Source organism: Patagioenas fasciata, chromosome 2 (assembly GCF_037038585.1).
Source record: "Patagioenas fasciata isolate bPatFas1 chromosome 2, bPatFas1.hap1, whole genome shotgun sequence".
Classification (NCBI taxonomy): Eukaryota; Metazoa; Chordata; class Aves; order Columbiformes; family Columbidae; genus Patagioenas; species Patagioenas fasciata.
The window spans coordinates 54,816,985-54,830,313 of record NC_092521.1 but is presented as its reverse complement, the minus strand read 5'-3'; the positions used below and the strand labels follow the sequence as shown (position 1 = coordinate 54,830,313).

Here is a 13,329-nt window from a genome sequence, read left to right as displayed (position 1 = left end):
ACCTTCACAACTGAGAGAGAACTACAATATTTCCCTGAACATAATGTGGGTAAAGGACTGGGGTATTGTTTTTGTTGATTTTTTTTTTTAAACAGAGGAAGAAAACTACCTAGTCTTTGCTTATGGTACTAGACAGATATCATGCAATGGCTCAAAACGCTAATTTGCTTAATTGCATTAGTCCACTTCCCTCCTGTTATGGGAATTCAAGCTTCAATGGCAAATTCAGCCTCCTAATGAGATTATGGAGACATTCCCAATATGAGGCTGTAGGGTGGCAGTCAGATGGGCAAAGGAGCCACACGTTTCCTTGGTGACTGGCTGAGTGGTTAACCCTGGTAAGAAGGGGTGGAGGGAAGAATCAGTCTGAGTGACAGTACTTCATCCTTTAAACTTCAGTTCATGGCTGAGCCAAGCAGAAATACTGCCAAGCAATGACCATGGGGAAATTACCCTTGTTTTAATCTCTGTTTCTTCCAGCTGATGTCAGTAGAAGGGGACAAGACAAAGGACCTCAAGCTGTGGTAAAGATCATTAAAATAGAAGAATATAAAGCCACGGACATCACTGAGCCATCTATTAAATATTAATTTCAGTTGAATGCAGACATTTTTCTTTGTTATGCTGTTTGACACTATTATTATTATTATTATACCTTTAATCCATTTAAAATAGTTTTATTCCTTTTTTAAGCTCCTTTGTAATGAAGGTGCCTTTTAGTCAGCTCTACCAGCTAATCAGATTGCTTTCTCTTCATTACTCACATTGAGCTTTTAAAGCCTGAAGCCTAAGCTAACTAGAATATATGGCCATGATTTAAGTTCTGTGGAAGAGCTGAAACTATGCCAGAAACACAGCACGTAGCTATGTTTTTATTGCTGTCGTATTGTGAGCAGGTGAGATGCTTTTGAATTAGGGAATATTTAATCACAAACATGTTTAATTACTGTACAGGAGTAAAATATGTGTTTATCATTCAAAGATTTAAGTGTGTTAAGACAAATGTAGGGCAACATTAAAGAGATGATGTCTGTGAATGGAGAAAGACAAGAATTTTGGGGGGGTATATTATTTTTTTCCCAAGGCAAAGATATTTCTGAGTCAGAGGACAATACTACCCACATGCAACTAAGCAGTCTATAACCCACACACATGGATCCCCCGAGCCTGGTTAATTTCCCAGCAGTGTAAACCTAGAGGATTTCCATTGCAGTCAGTAAAGTTAAGCTGTTGTCAAAAACACAAATGCAAAATTGTTTCCTTTCACAAGACTGTGGCGGGCTACAAAGATATCAGGGGCCTAGAGCACCTTTCTTATGAAGAGAGACAGAGAGACCTGGGTCTGTTCAGCCTGGAGAAGAGAAGGCTGAGAGGTGATCTCATCAGTGTTTATAAATATCTCAAGGGTGGGTGTCAAGAGGATGGGACCAGACTCCTTTCAGTGGTGCCCAACGATAGGATGAGGGGCAACAGGCACAGACTGAAGAGAAGCTTCTTTACCTTATGGGTGCCAGAGCACTGGAACAGGCTGCCCAGAGAGGCTGTGGAGTCTCCTTCTCTGGAGACATTAAAAACCCGCCTGGACACCTTCCTGTGCAATCTGCTCTGGGTGACCCTGCCTCAGCAGGTGGGTTGGACCAGATGATCTCCAGAGATCACTTCCAACCCTAAGCATTCTGTGATTCTGTGAGATCCTGTGATTCTGTGATTTGTGAGGAAAGACTGGAGGTGAAGGCCCATGGGTAAACCTGAACAAAGGGCTCCAAAAACTATGTGAATCAAAAAGCAAGAGAAAACTTACCCTGACCACCGGGTACCATCAGCAGCTGACAATGTGATGTGACTCTTCGTCATGTGGCTGCTGCCAGGGACGGTGGCAGTGGGGAACAGCACCCTGGTGCAAGGGTGAGAAGAGAAGGAAAGACCATTACTATGTGAAACCAGCTGCAGGAGCTTATAATTCCTCTATGCTCTAATTTAGTACAACTGAGAGTATCATCAATTGCTGAAATCTTTTTACTATTTTTAAACCTTAGTGAGCAAATGGAAATCACATTGTAAAGACAGTAACTTAATTAGGGTTCTTGAGAGTTAATGATTTGCCAAACGAGAAGCAACAAGGCCAGTTCTACATTCCTTACCTCTTCTTTCCCCTGGGAATGCTTCTGATGTTTGCTGCCGATCCACGCAGTGTTGCCTTTATTGTGGATTTGTCTGTGATGGCTCCTGGCAAATCATTTTGATGTAGATGGTCATCAGGATTAAAATAGAAGAATCAGTGGGGTTTTCAGTTTGTTTGTGTTTTTGTTTTCCTCAGTACTTTCAGGAAAGCCTGTAATTCTTATAATCACATCCTGACCTTGGTTCTCAAGATCTTCTATTTTTGAAGATATCTACACTGTAATTGAAGTTGCCATTACGGCATGGCTAGGTATACCTGCAGCAGCTTTCATCTAGCTGGATTGCAGTTAAAGGTTTCTGCAACCTTTGGGCTGCTGAAGCCAATGGCAGAGAGGCTGTCACAGCAGTGGGGCCCTTACAGCCCTATAGGGAGCACTGGGCATCTGCTTGCAAGGGCCATGGGCTTGGTGGCCCTTCCCCTGACAGTTCTTGCCTCCTGGCTCTGCTGGAGTCACACCTTTGCCTGCTAGAAATACCTCGTTAGCCCCATCATGATCGGAATGTCTGTAGTTAGGTCTTCAAAACATGACCTTCTGCAGTCCTTCAGCCCAAATATTTATTAAGTGCATGGCCAGTTTTGCTCACTAAGCTCTTGCAGGTCACACAGACTCAGAGTTTAGCTCCACACCAGCAGCTGCTCTTGCTGCCATGACGCACATCCGCAGCTCCTCTTCTTCAGCTCTGGATTTTTTTCTGAACATTTTTCCTTCTAGGCTTTCTTCAGGCTTCTTTGGTGTTTCTTGTTGGTCTAGAGTCCAAGAGAAGATCTGATGTACTGTTCTGTACATCAGGATCTGTAAGTTAGCAGCTTAAGAAGTGGAGAAGCTGGGAAAAAGGTGAGATATTCACAGCACCTTTTAAAGGTATTTGATACAAAATCAAATACAATAAAATATTTTGATACATAAGTTAGGAGCCTAATCTCTGTTGACTTTCTTAACAGTGAAAGAGATGACTCCTCCTAACTCCAGTTGGTGGAGGAACCTAATTTAAGCATCTAGATTTAAATGAGTTAAGTTTATGATGTGATGACTCCTTCCCATTCCTGTTCATTTTTCCACTGCTCATATGAGTAGGAAATTCAGATGTATGTTACTATTTTTTTAGCCACATGATGTGATCCCTTATTGCTAATGAGAAGAAATTAACCTTTTGAAATGTGAGGATGAAATTACACTCTCTTCAGGACTAGAGCCACAAGCTAATATAATCACGTAGAGCCTAGGAAAGAGCTATGGAGACACCACAACCTCAGATCTGAAATTTGTGTCTATAATGAGAAAACCAGAACACTTATTAAAGGGTTATTTAAACAGGCTCAGGATCACAACTCCAATCAATTCTACTTTGGGCAGGAACAGAGAATAGAGTGTAAGGATATGAACCCTGATCTCCACTCACAGATTCAGTGGGAGAAAAAAAAATCATAATCCAGCTGGGTTTTCCCATTGACTAATCCTGCAATGCCAATAATTTTGATTTTTATAGAGAGGCCTAAGAGCTAAAATGATGTCTCAAAACGCAGCCCCAACACGTTTGGAACTAAATTTTGGGTGTGTAATATACACTCATGACAGTCTTTGGCCGTACTATGTTTTGAACACAGCTGCAAACACTCATGTAGCCTTTCCCTTAGAAACACCCATCTTGGTTATGGAAATATTAGTACTATTAGAAAATAACTGTTAGTCATTAGACCATCATCTGACCATATGCTAAGAGAAGAACCAGGGAATACAGGCAACATTATTTGCAAATTAAGAAAAAAGTATGTGAGGGCAAAGAAAGGCTGAAATACAACTTTGTTGTGTTATCATAAAATATAAGTAAGTAAAATAAAATGCACTCATGATGCCAAGTCAGAATTTGAGGAATTCCTTAATTATGTCTGCCACAGGTGAATGGTCAAGTACACTGCCCTTCTGATTGCCAGAAACGTTTTCAAACTATTTGACATATGCTTAGGTGCTTGTGAACCCACAGGGGAGGAATAAGAAGGTATAATGTAATGACACTAAGTAGATTTATCCAAGGCAGACAATACTTACTTACAATAATCCATATCCCTTTTGGTTCTGCTGTCTTGTGTATCAGATGGGATGTTAAGTTAAATATTGCAATGCTAGAAAAAGAGGGTATGCTACTGTTATTTGCACAGTTTTAACAGAAGCAGAGGGATAGTTTCCTGTGCCACCACAAAAGTAGCCCTACATATATATTTTAGAAAAAAACCCAAAGTACATACAGTTGGATTCTAGCTGAAAGATGCTTCTACTCATATGCTAACAATTTTGTTGGCAAGATCTAGACTGCACTTTTAAGATTATCAACAGTTTTTCTAGTTTCTCTCTTTCATTTCAGTATGTCTACTTCTTTCTTTCTTCTCCTCCATCCCTTCTGGTTCTTCTGCTCCCATTGCAATAGTGCTCTGGAGGCTGCTGTCAGTCCTGTCCTGCAGGTATGAAATGTGCCCGAGACTTTCACGTTACTGCTCCTTGGGTCCTGGCCTGAGGATCTGAGCCCTGCTCACTCGTTGGGGCTGCCTGGGGAGCACCTTGGTGCAGCCTGTACATTGCTCAGTTACCCCTTTGTGGCTGGCAAGAGGCTGCTTTGATGGTTCATCTGGGCAAACCAGGCGCTCAGCTGCTGCTGACAAGTTAGGCATCACCCCCACTAACTCTGACAGGTGGACAATACAGGTTTAACACTAATGAGTACAATTTCTTCTTCCAGTACCTCATTAATATTTCCTTGATTAGTTTCATGTCTTTTTCCTTTGTTTCTACTTCTATTACTACTACTTCCCACTTCTAGTCCCTCATCTAAATTCATTCTACTTGTGATATACTCCCATCCATTCTCCATTTTCTCTTTGTTTTCTCCTCAAACACTCCCCTAATTCTCACAGAATCACACAGAATGGTTGGGGTTGGAAGAGACCTCTGGAGATCATCTAGTCCAAACCACCTGCTAAAGCAGGTTCACCCAGAGCAGATTGAGAGGTAGTTCTCTTGCCTGAAGCAACGGTGGCCAAGTGCACTGAGCAGTTAAAGCCCAAGTAGGTGGTTACTGAGTTTCTGAGCCCTCGCTAACACAGCCTTGCACGGAGTTAAATAAGAAGGGGACGTGATGGGTCATGTGCTCAGGAGAGAGGTCAAGGCCTAGTCCTGGCTGAGACACACTTTCTAACAAAGAGCTTTTAAGGGAGATCAAAGATGAGGCTGCCCAGACGTGCTAGGGTTGCAGTGTGCCAGAGGCGCAAGGAAACAGGTCCAGCTCCCTGCAGTCACCGCCCTTGCTGGAGCTCCTCATGGATGACTGAAGGGATGCAAAGAAAGATGGAAAACATAGGGCATCAAAAGCCCCAAGTGACACGGGGCAGATCTGACTCTCGGCTGAATTACTACTTGGCGTGTGACATTTGAGATGTGAGGTTTGACTGTCACATCCCTACACGTTTGCATTCTGCCTCCTATTCATTTTAGTTACTCTTCCGCCATATAGGAAAACAGGAACTTCAATGCTTTACTAAAAGGCACAGCGTTTTCCAAAAGCCATTAGAGCAGCATAACCCCCTCCTCTTTCTCTTCTCATTGCAGAGCTGGGACAAGTTAGACTTCCTCTGGAACCGCTGACTTGCTGAAGTTTTTTTTTAAAACTGAAACATACAAAAAAGCCCCAGTATTAACTCAATAGGAATTCAGTTTCTAGATGGCGGCTGTTTAGAGTTGGATGGCTGATTCAGTTAATCAACCCTGATGCCTGTCGATCTGGCTGATAACTGATGTACTCCAGGGACTGCTTTCTGACCTCTCCAGAGAAGGGCAAGCACCTGGAGGCAAATGTCTCATTTTCATTTGGACCCCTACATCAGACAAAACCCTCTTTTAGGCCTTTTGTCTCTCAAAGACTCATTTACTTATGATGCTTACTTGGACTCATGTAATGCATAGCAAAAGGTTTGGTTTTTTTCAGAAAAAAAAAGAAATTATCTCTTTCTCACTGATCTAATTGCATGCTGTGTCCATTTACTGGGAAAAGAGAAGTTGAACTGGTCAGGGTAGATCTCCTCCATCCCCCGCTGGGTTCCATCATCAATGCCATTTTCAAATTCAGCAGACACCTAAACTTTCTGTAAGAGCTGCTGGCACAGCATAGCACAACTGCTATGATTTGAATCTATCCTATCCAAATACATTTTACCCATCAATATCTTATGACCCGGGAAGACATAAAACTCAGTTTACTCATTAACCTTATCTTCCTGAAACTGCAATTACTGCCTAGTGGACAGTCAGTAATTGAATTGAATACGGGTAGCATGCAAATGCCAGCCGGCGCTAGCTGCTGCTGCAAAGATAAACCTGCCTGCTTACAAAATTTGCATGTGGCACACAGACAGCAAGTAGCAAAGCAGAGTATTAGAAAGGAAAATCCATAAAGTAGCATGTGCAGGGATTAAGGAGATGCAAACAATCAGACTCACAGGAGCCCACTCAGTGGGAATAAACACAATATTATATTAGTTTAGGTTTACCGTTACAGTTAATAGCATGCAGTTATTACTTTAGCATTGAAAAGCATTTTCTGAGTGGATGGTTTCATCGCAGAATCAGATCTTATTTTGCTCCCTTCCTTTTGTAATTCAAGATGTTAGTTGGCATTTTATATAGCCTAGTATCCCTTGTGTGCCCCAACTGCAGAAAAAGAGATCAGGACATTACAAATAAGGACTGAAGTTAGCAGAATGAGATTCAGTTTGAAGTGCACTTGTCTTTCAACCTAGTTACTATGTTTTTTTCCTCCCATTGAACCATGAGTGTACGCTTTTCCAGGCTTGTGGACAGAGCTCTCGCATTTTTCAGCTTGATCTGAATGTAGATGGTCTTGGTCTTTTATAGCTACATTTCATTTCTCATCGTGGCCGTTGCAGAAATATCTCACTGGTTGGCTGAACACATTCATTATGCAACCTCATATTCCTCTCACATTTAAATTGTTCTGTTTAGTTTCCTGGTTCCGGTCCTATTTTTTTTCCTTTTTTCCTTTGCTACTGGAAGATGCTGCAGTAAGTAAAAAAATGACACTTAAGAACTTCAATCACCATGGTTCTGATCCCACACAAGGCTGGCCTACGTCAGTATTCTAATTCAGATCAGGATCATCCCTTCTTACTGCGCTTTGGTTCCCGTCACAGAATTGCATTGGAGAAAATGAAGTGGATTTTTCTAGTGGAGTCTAAACCAGAAGATGTTCAGGAGCACAGGTAACAAATCCCAACTGCTATCAGAAGTCAGTGACCAAGGCCAGACCAGAGCAAGCCCAGAGCAATCCCTTTCCTGGCAACGTCCGTGCAGATTCCCAGCACCAATTCAGTTTGGCAGATCTGCTCAATTGGGATGACATTACTTGTTAAGACTGACATAGCATCAACAGCATACATAATTATACACAACATCCACCTGGTTTAATTTAGTGATGCCTTGCAAGAGCATACAGAGGATACACAGAGGATCTAGAACAATATGATTTTTTGCTAATATTTTTGTTGTAATTGTTGTCTCTCTAATCTGATGTTTGAATAGTGTAGCTGTCTGCTTCTCCTCTTCAGCTGAACTTGGCTCAGCCTGACTGAAAACCCTGGTTCAGTTTTTTTCTAGAGATCAGACAGTTACTACTCATTCTGTGTACTTTTGCTTATTTTAATCATGTGATGTAATAATTTTTATAGAGATAGTAGTCGCAGTTGGTTATTGTACATAGAAAAATTTATGTAAGACATATATAATTACAGACAGCAGCCAGTGCAATTACATAGGAATAGCAGCAAGGTATGACAGCAAAGGCCACCAAAGTGGGGACACCGGTCATGTTCTAGACAAATACAGGCCTAGGCTGATAAGAGAGGGCTTAGGTTAACACTAAGGATGCAAGTACTCACTTATGGTCAATTAATGATGCAAACAATTTGAAGCTGGGCAAAACCAATGTTAGGAGTAAAAGAGAAGAAAAAGTAGTATCCAACACATGTAAAATGCAAAGGCAGATAGAATGTACTTCAGACCAGTGAAAATAGAAGGTGTATGAAAGCGTCAGCGAATGTGAAAATGGCCCCAAGTGGAACCTCGAGTGATGAAGAAGTCGCCAACACCATGTTCCTCCTGCCAAAGAAGAGGAGGAAACCACATCATGAACATCCCTCTCCACTCAGCATGTGTGTGTGTCTGTGTGTACTTGGCATGCATTTCTCTGATATAATTTAAGCTGATTATTTTTTTTTAAACAGTGAGAAGTATTCATTTAATTAGATAGCTAGGACTGTGAAGTTTACTAACTAACGAATTGTAGAAACTATTTATTGCATTATATTTAAGTCTACTAAAATTTTAGGTAGACAAACAATGAATTCTGGTCTTTACATATACGGTATGTCCCCATTTTTGCCTATAACAGGATTTTGAGAATAACAAAGTGATTTCAGCTAAGATTTCTTTTGCTGCCGTTTTGAGTAAGCCTTGTCTGGATGTGCAGAGCTCACAAGAACCTGCAAGGTGAGTTATTTCAGTACAGATTTGTATCCAGAATGCCACCAGTGGTGCAAGTTAAACACTAGCATGTTTAAATTTTTAAATGTGTCAACATGGAAATCTTAAATGCTTTTAAACTATACAGGTCCAGTGCAAAAACCACCCATCTTGTCTGTCCTTCCACACACGTTCCACTGAAGAGTTCTCTAAGGGACATCAGACTGACACTGATATGGAATAGCTGGTAGATACTGTGATCAAAGAAGACAAAAGTGATATTTGGGATCTAAGAATATCTGTGATATCCAGCCATCACAGACTGCAGGAAAAGGGAGATCCACTTGATCTCATTTACCTGGATTTATAAAAGCTATTCAACTACATCCCTCATTGAAGGCTCTGAGAGATACTAAGATGCCACAGGATAAAAAAAACCCTCGTCTTCTGTATGAATTATTGATTAAATGATAAGAAGCTATTGTGTAAACCTATGCTGAAATCACATTTCTGAATGCAGTGCTGGCCACCTTGAAAAATATGCTAACAGAGAAACTGTACAGAGGAGGACTGTAAGGATATTTAAAGGTATGAAAAGGCTTCGATAACAGGAACAATTGAAGATATTTGGACTTGTCAAGCCTCCAAAGGATACAACCGATGGAAACATTTGATAAAGGATCTTAAAATTACAGAAAGCACAGAAAAAGTAAAAAGGAAACAATTGTTCAACTGCTTCTTCTGGTAAGAGAATGCTAGGGGATGAAATGAATCAGCAGATGATAGGTTTAAAATAAAGGGAAGCACTTTTCCCCATATCGTAATCATGATGCTGTAGACTTACCACCACAGTATACTGAAGATATCAATAATCCACGTGGGTCTAAAAAATTGCAAGCAATCAGAGCAATTCTTGGAAGAAAAATCCATTGTGCTCTTACGATTCATCGGCTCAGGGAGAGCAGTTTACCATCAAGATTTCCTACTGAGCAGGGGAAAAACTTCACTTTCTTTTAATCCTTGTCTATTATAGGATGGCAGTGGGGAAAAAGCCTCTATTTTATGTTTGCCTATAATCATGGGGGATTAAGTCAAAGAGGCCTGAGCAGCCCTTTCCACTTCTGTTCTTAAAAATCACAACTGCATTGTAGCAAACAAAGCCTTGCCCTTATGCATAGGTCATCACTGGCTGCAGATGGATGTTTTGGTCTGCTCTTTTCTCCCAGGGGTTTTCAGAGCTCTTTGGATTTTGTCTCCCTCCTGACATGCTGCTAGAAACCCCATTAGGGGCAGCCACAGCTTCCTCCAAGGAGAAGTGACTACAGTCAGAAACCTGTAGAATGAAGTAACTTCATAATTTGTCAGGTAACACATTTTGGTTGCCCTACTGCCTTCCCTCCCACTTTTCATATAGGCTTGGACAAATCCATGAAGCCCATGTTTACATCGCTACTGTGAATTTGCATGACTGTCCCTGAGAAGGAAAACTGACGGCTTTTCTCAGTACTAGCCAGCTTTTTGGGATCCATAATTTTATGCCAGCTAGGGAAAGTGTCTGCAGGATTGTGTGTACTAACACATTGAGATACACGTGGTAGATTTTATAACCCTTAAATGCAACATGAGAGGGCTTCATGGAATGTGATAAGGAACTCTGGGTTCAAGGAGAATGTAACAACTTTCATCTAAAAAAGCATCTTTGTTCCCTCATAACAACAAAAACCATAGCCAACACCAAACAGGATTCCTCATTTTAAGAGACAAAAATCACCTTCACGAAATAAAAACTTGAAATTATGAAGAAAATAATGCCAAAATGTTTTACAACTATCTGCTAGGATATACAGAAAGCTAGATTCTTTTGCAAGGGTTGGCACTTACCCAGACTGACATAAAATTTTGTTTTAATAGCACTGACCCTGTAATTCTCTGCAGTAGAAGAGCATCCTTGAAGAATAATTTCTAGAATTGGACCTCTACTTAGAATTAAAATGAAAATTTGATCTTCACAATTTTACAGAACAATACCTTTCACCAGAGATAGTTTATGTATATTTTGACCAGAGCTGGAAGGAAAAATAATTTCACTCAAGACCACCTCATCAACTAATAGTACAGAAAACAGATTTTAGAGACAACTCTAAGATCTGAGTCCTGATAGAAACACAAGTAATAATTCACACAGAGGTTTTTATTTTTTTTACATTTTGATTCATTTATTAGGAAATGAAGAAGGCTTGTCTGTATACTTAATGATTTTTGAGTAAGTAATTCAAGGGGATCCCCAACAGGTACAACTAAACGAATTGCATCTACCAGACAGCTGACTGGAAGTTAGCTAAAAATATCCTGTCAGAAAAGATACTTGAGCAAACACAACTTTGCACACAGAAAGAGAATTGTCTTATTTTAATTCTTCAATACGGCCATCCTTGGACCAACACAACACACTTGTGCATTTCTTTGGTTAGATTTTTAGTGTCCACAGCTATCCACCACCACTGTACTTCGAGCTGCTGCTTTGGAAAAAGCAGGAGTTTTGACAATGGTGATGTTTACTCAGCAGGCACAGCCAGAAGCGATGGCTCATCCAACAGAAAGGTAACAGGCTCCTTCACCGATGGAGCTTCAGTGACCCCTAATGGGCAACTTCCACCCGTGCAGGAAATCCAAGCCACATCATAAAAACTCGCAGTACTCAGAACTTCTCGTTTCAGTCTAACATGAACACTGGCACCTCGGCTTTTCCTTTTACTGTGAAAATAGTTATACCTCACACTCAAGACGACTGTACCTACTAGGATGCCACCTTCCTATTTTGACCATTTGAAATGTTCTAAGCCAGAAGGAAGAGATAAGTGAACAAACCCTCAGGTTAATGCAGTCGCTCAGACAACTGGTCGTGACAAAGCAAATTCAGCTTTTTAAAAACTAGAGTCAACTGGTTTTGCATCTTTCAGCACAAAATAAAAAAATGTTAAGGACATCTCGAACTGATTCATTTAAACTATTTTAAAAGGAAGACTTGCAACCAGCACAATCAAGGGTCTGTATTAATGACGCTGGTAATCTGGAGGATACAGCCCACGTATTTCTGCCTTTCCTCTCTAAAATGAAACTACACCTGCCGTGAGTAAGGCAACGAGCCGTTTTCCTTACAGGGAAGGATTCTTTGCTTCAGCAAAACTACTACTGTTTCCTCTGAATGAAAAACTGTCAACACAAGAAGGGAGAATGAATTCATGCCAGCTGGTGCGGATTTTGTCTTTCACAAGCTGCAGAGATGAACTTTTGACAGTGAACTCCCAGCACAGGGAAGCAACCAAGCTGGAATCTGGCTGCATTCCCCATTCCCCTTCTAGAAAAGGTGTTCATGTTCTTTCTTGACCAGCTTGGCTCTCTGTTTCCCTTTTCTTACCTGCTTTGCTTTTTGTCCCACCTCAGAAACTTACCTGCTATAAATTTTCCTGTCTCAGTGAGATTTTGACACACAGAAAGCACTGCCAGTTAGCAGAACGGCCCCATTTAGACAACCATTGGCTTCCAAGGCTAACTGGATTAACTTGAAATCCTTGCCCAAGTCAGAACGACCTACCAAATTCCTAATCCTGCTTAAATCTAGCACTCTAAGTAACTATCAGTTTATGATAAAAAGATAAATCAATTAAGGTTAACCCTCCACTGTCAGAAATTCCTGCTCATTCAGTGTGCTGACATAAATAACAGATTAAATGAAATGACAGAATGCTGAAATCTCCAGCAAGGGCACAAACATGCATCCCTAAATTCGCTTTAGCAAGTCACTATATCTTGGCTTTTATCTTCCAGTCCTTTTTTCCACCTTATTCTCATCCTACTTCCTCCGAAGTATCAAATATTGACGTTAGTTGTGTATCTCTGCTTGGAAGGGGCAAACCATCTGGTGAAAGGAAGATGTGACTGTTACTGTTCCTTTAGCACACAAGGCACAACAGCGCATAATTCAAGATGTCCTGGTAAGACGGTGGGTTTTGGCTTTTGCCATTATCCCAACTCACTATTACACAAAGGAGAAATTTCTAGCCTTCCTAGTTTCCTTCTGTTCACCTATGAAGAAATTATGTAACTCAGCCCACTGGTTGAATGTCCATTATAGGCCAATCTAAAACTTCACAGACACACTGTATGAGTCTTTTGCTAGAGATGAACTTTGGCTTTGGTACCTGATGCAGTGTCAACTAAACATACCACTGAAATTGTGCCATTTCAGGAATTTACTGGATAAATCCTAAGCACACTTAAAATCAGCAGCAAACCACTCTTCAATGGCCATGATCAATCTAAGATTATTTCATGAAAGTCAAGAAGCCACCACTAATTTGGAGCAGATGTCACTATCCTATTTCTGACACTCCTGCAATTTCTGCTTGCTGTGCTTGCTTATCAAAAGACACTCCTGTGTATTTTCTCCAGCATGAATGAATTGGCAGGGAATGGACGACCTCACAGCATCTGGCGAGTTTAGTGGTAAAGTACATTGGGCTCGATGTTAGGAGGAAAACAACCACTCCCACCTACTCTGAAGAGGGGAACAGGTTACCCTTAACCAAAAGAACAGTGATCTGGTAACACAAATTAGAACAAA

General features: G+C 40.9%; 1 protein-coding gene across 1 annotated transcript in view; it reads right to left on the bottom strand.

Annotated features, from left to right (window-relative positions):
• The window catches only part of MTCL1 (microtubule crosslinking factor 1), a 126,343-nt gene extending 123,811 nt beyond the window's left edge, over positions 1-2,532 (bottom strand). The window contains exons 1-2 of the mRNA XM_071804241.1: positions 2,142-2,532; positions 1,802-1,894 (exon numbers count right to left, since the gene is read on the bottom strand). The gene's annotated coding sequence lies outside the window, so the exon portion shown is untranslated. The remainder of the gene's footprint in view (positions 1-1,801; positions 1,895-2,141) is intronic.
• Positions 2,533-13,329: the final 10,797 nt, after the last annotated feature.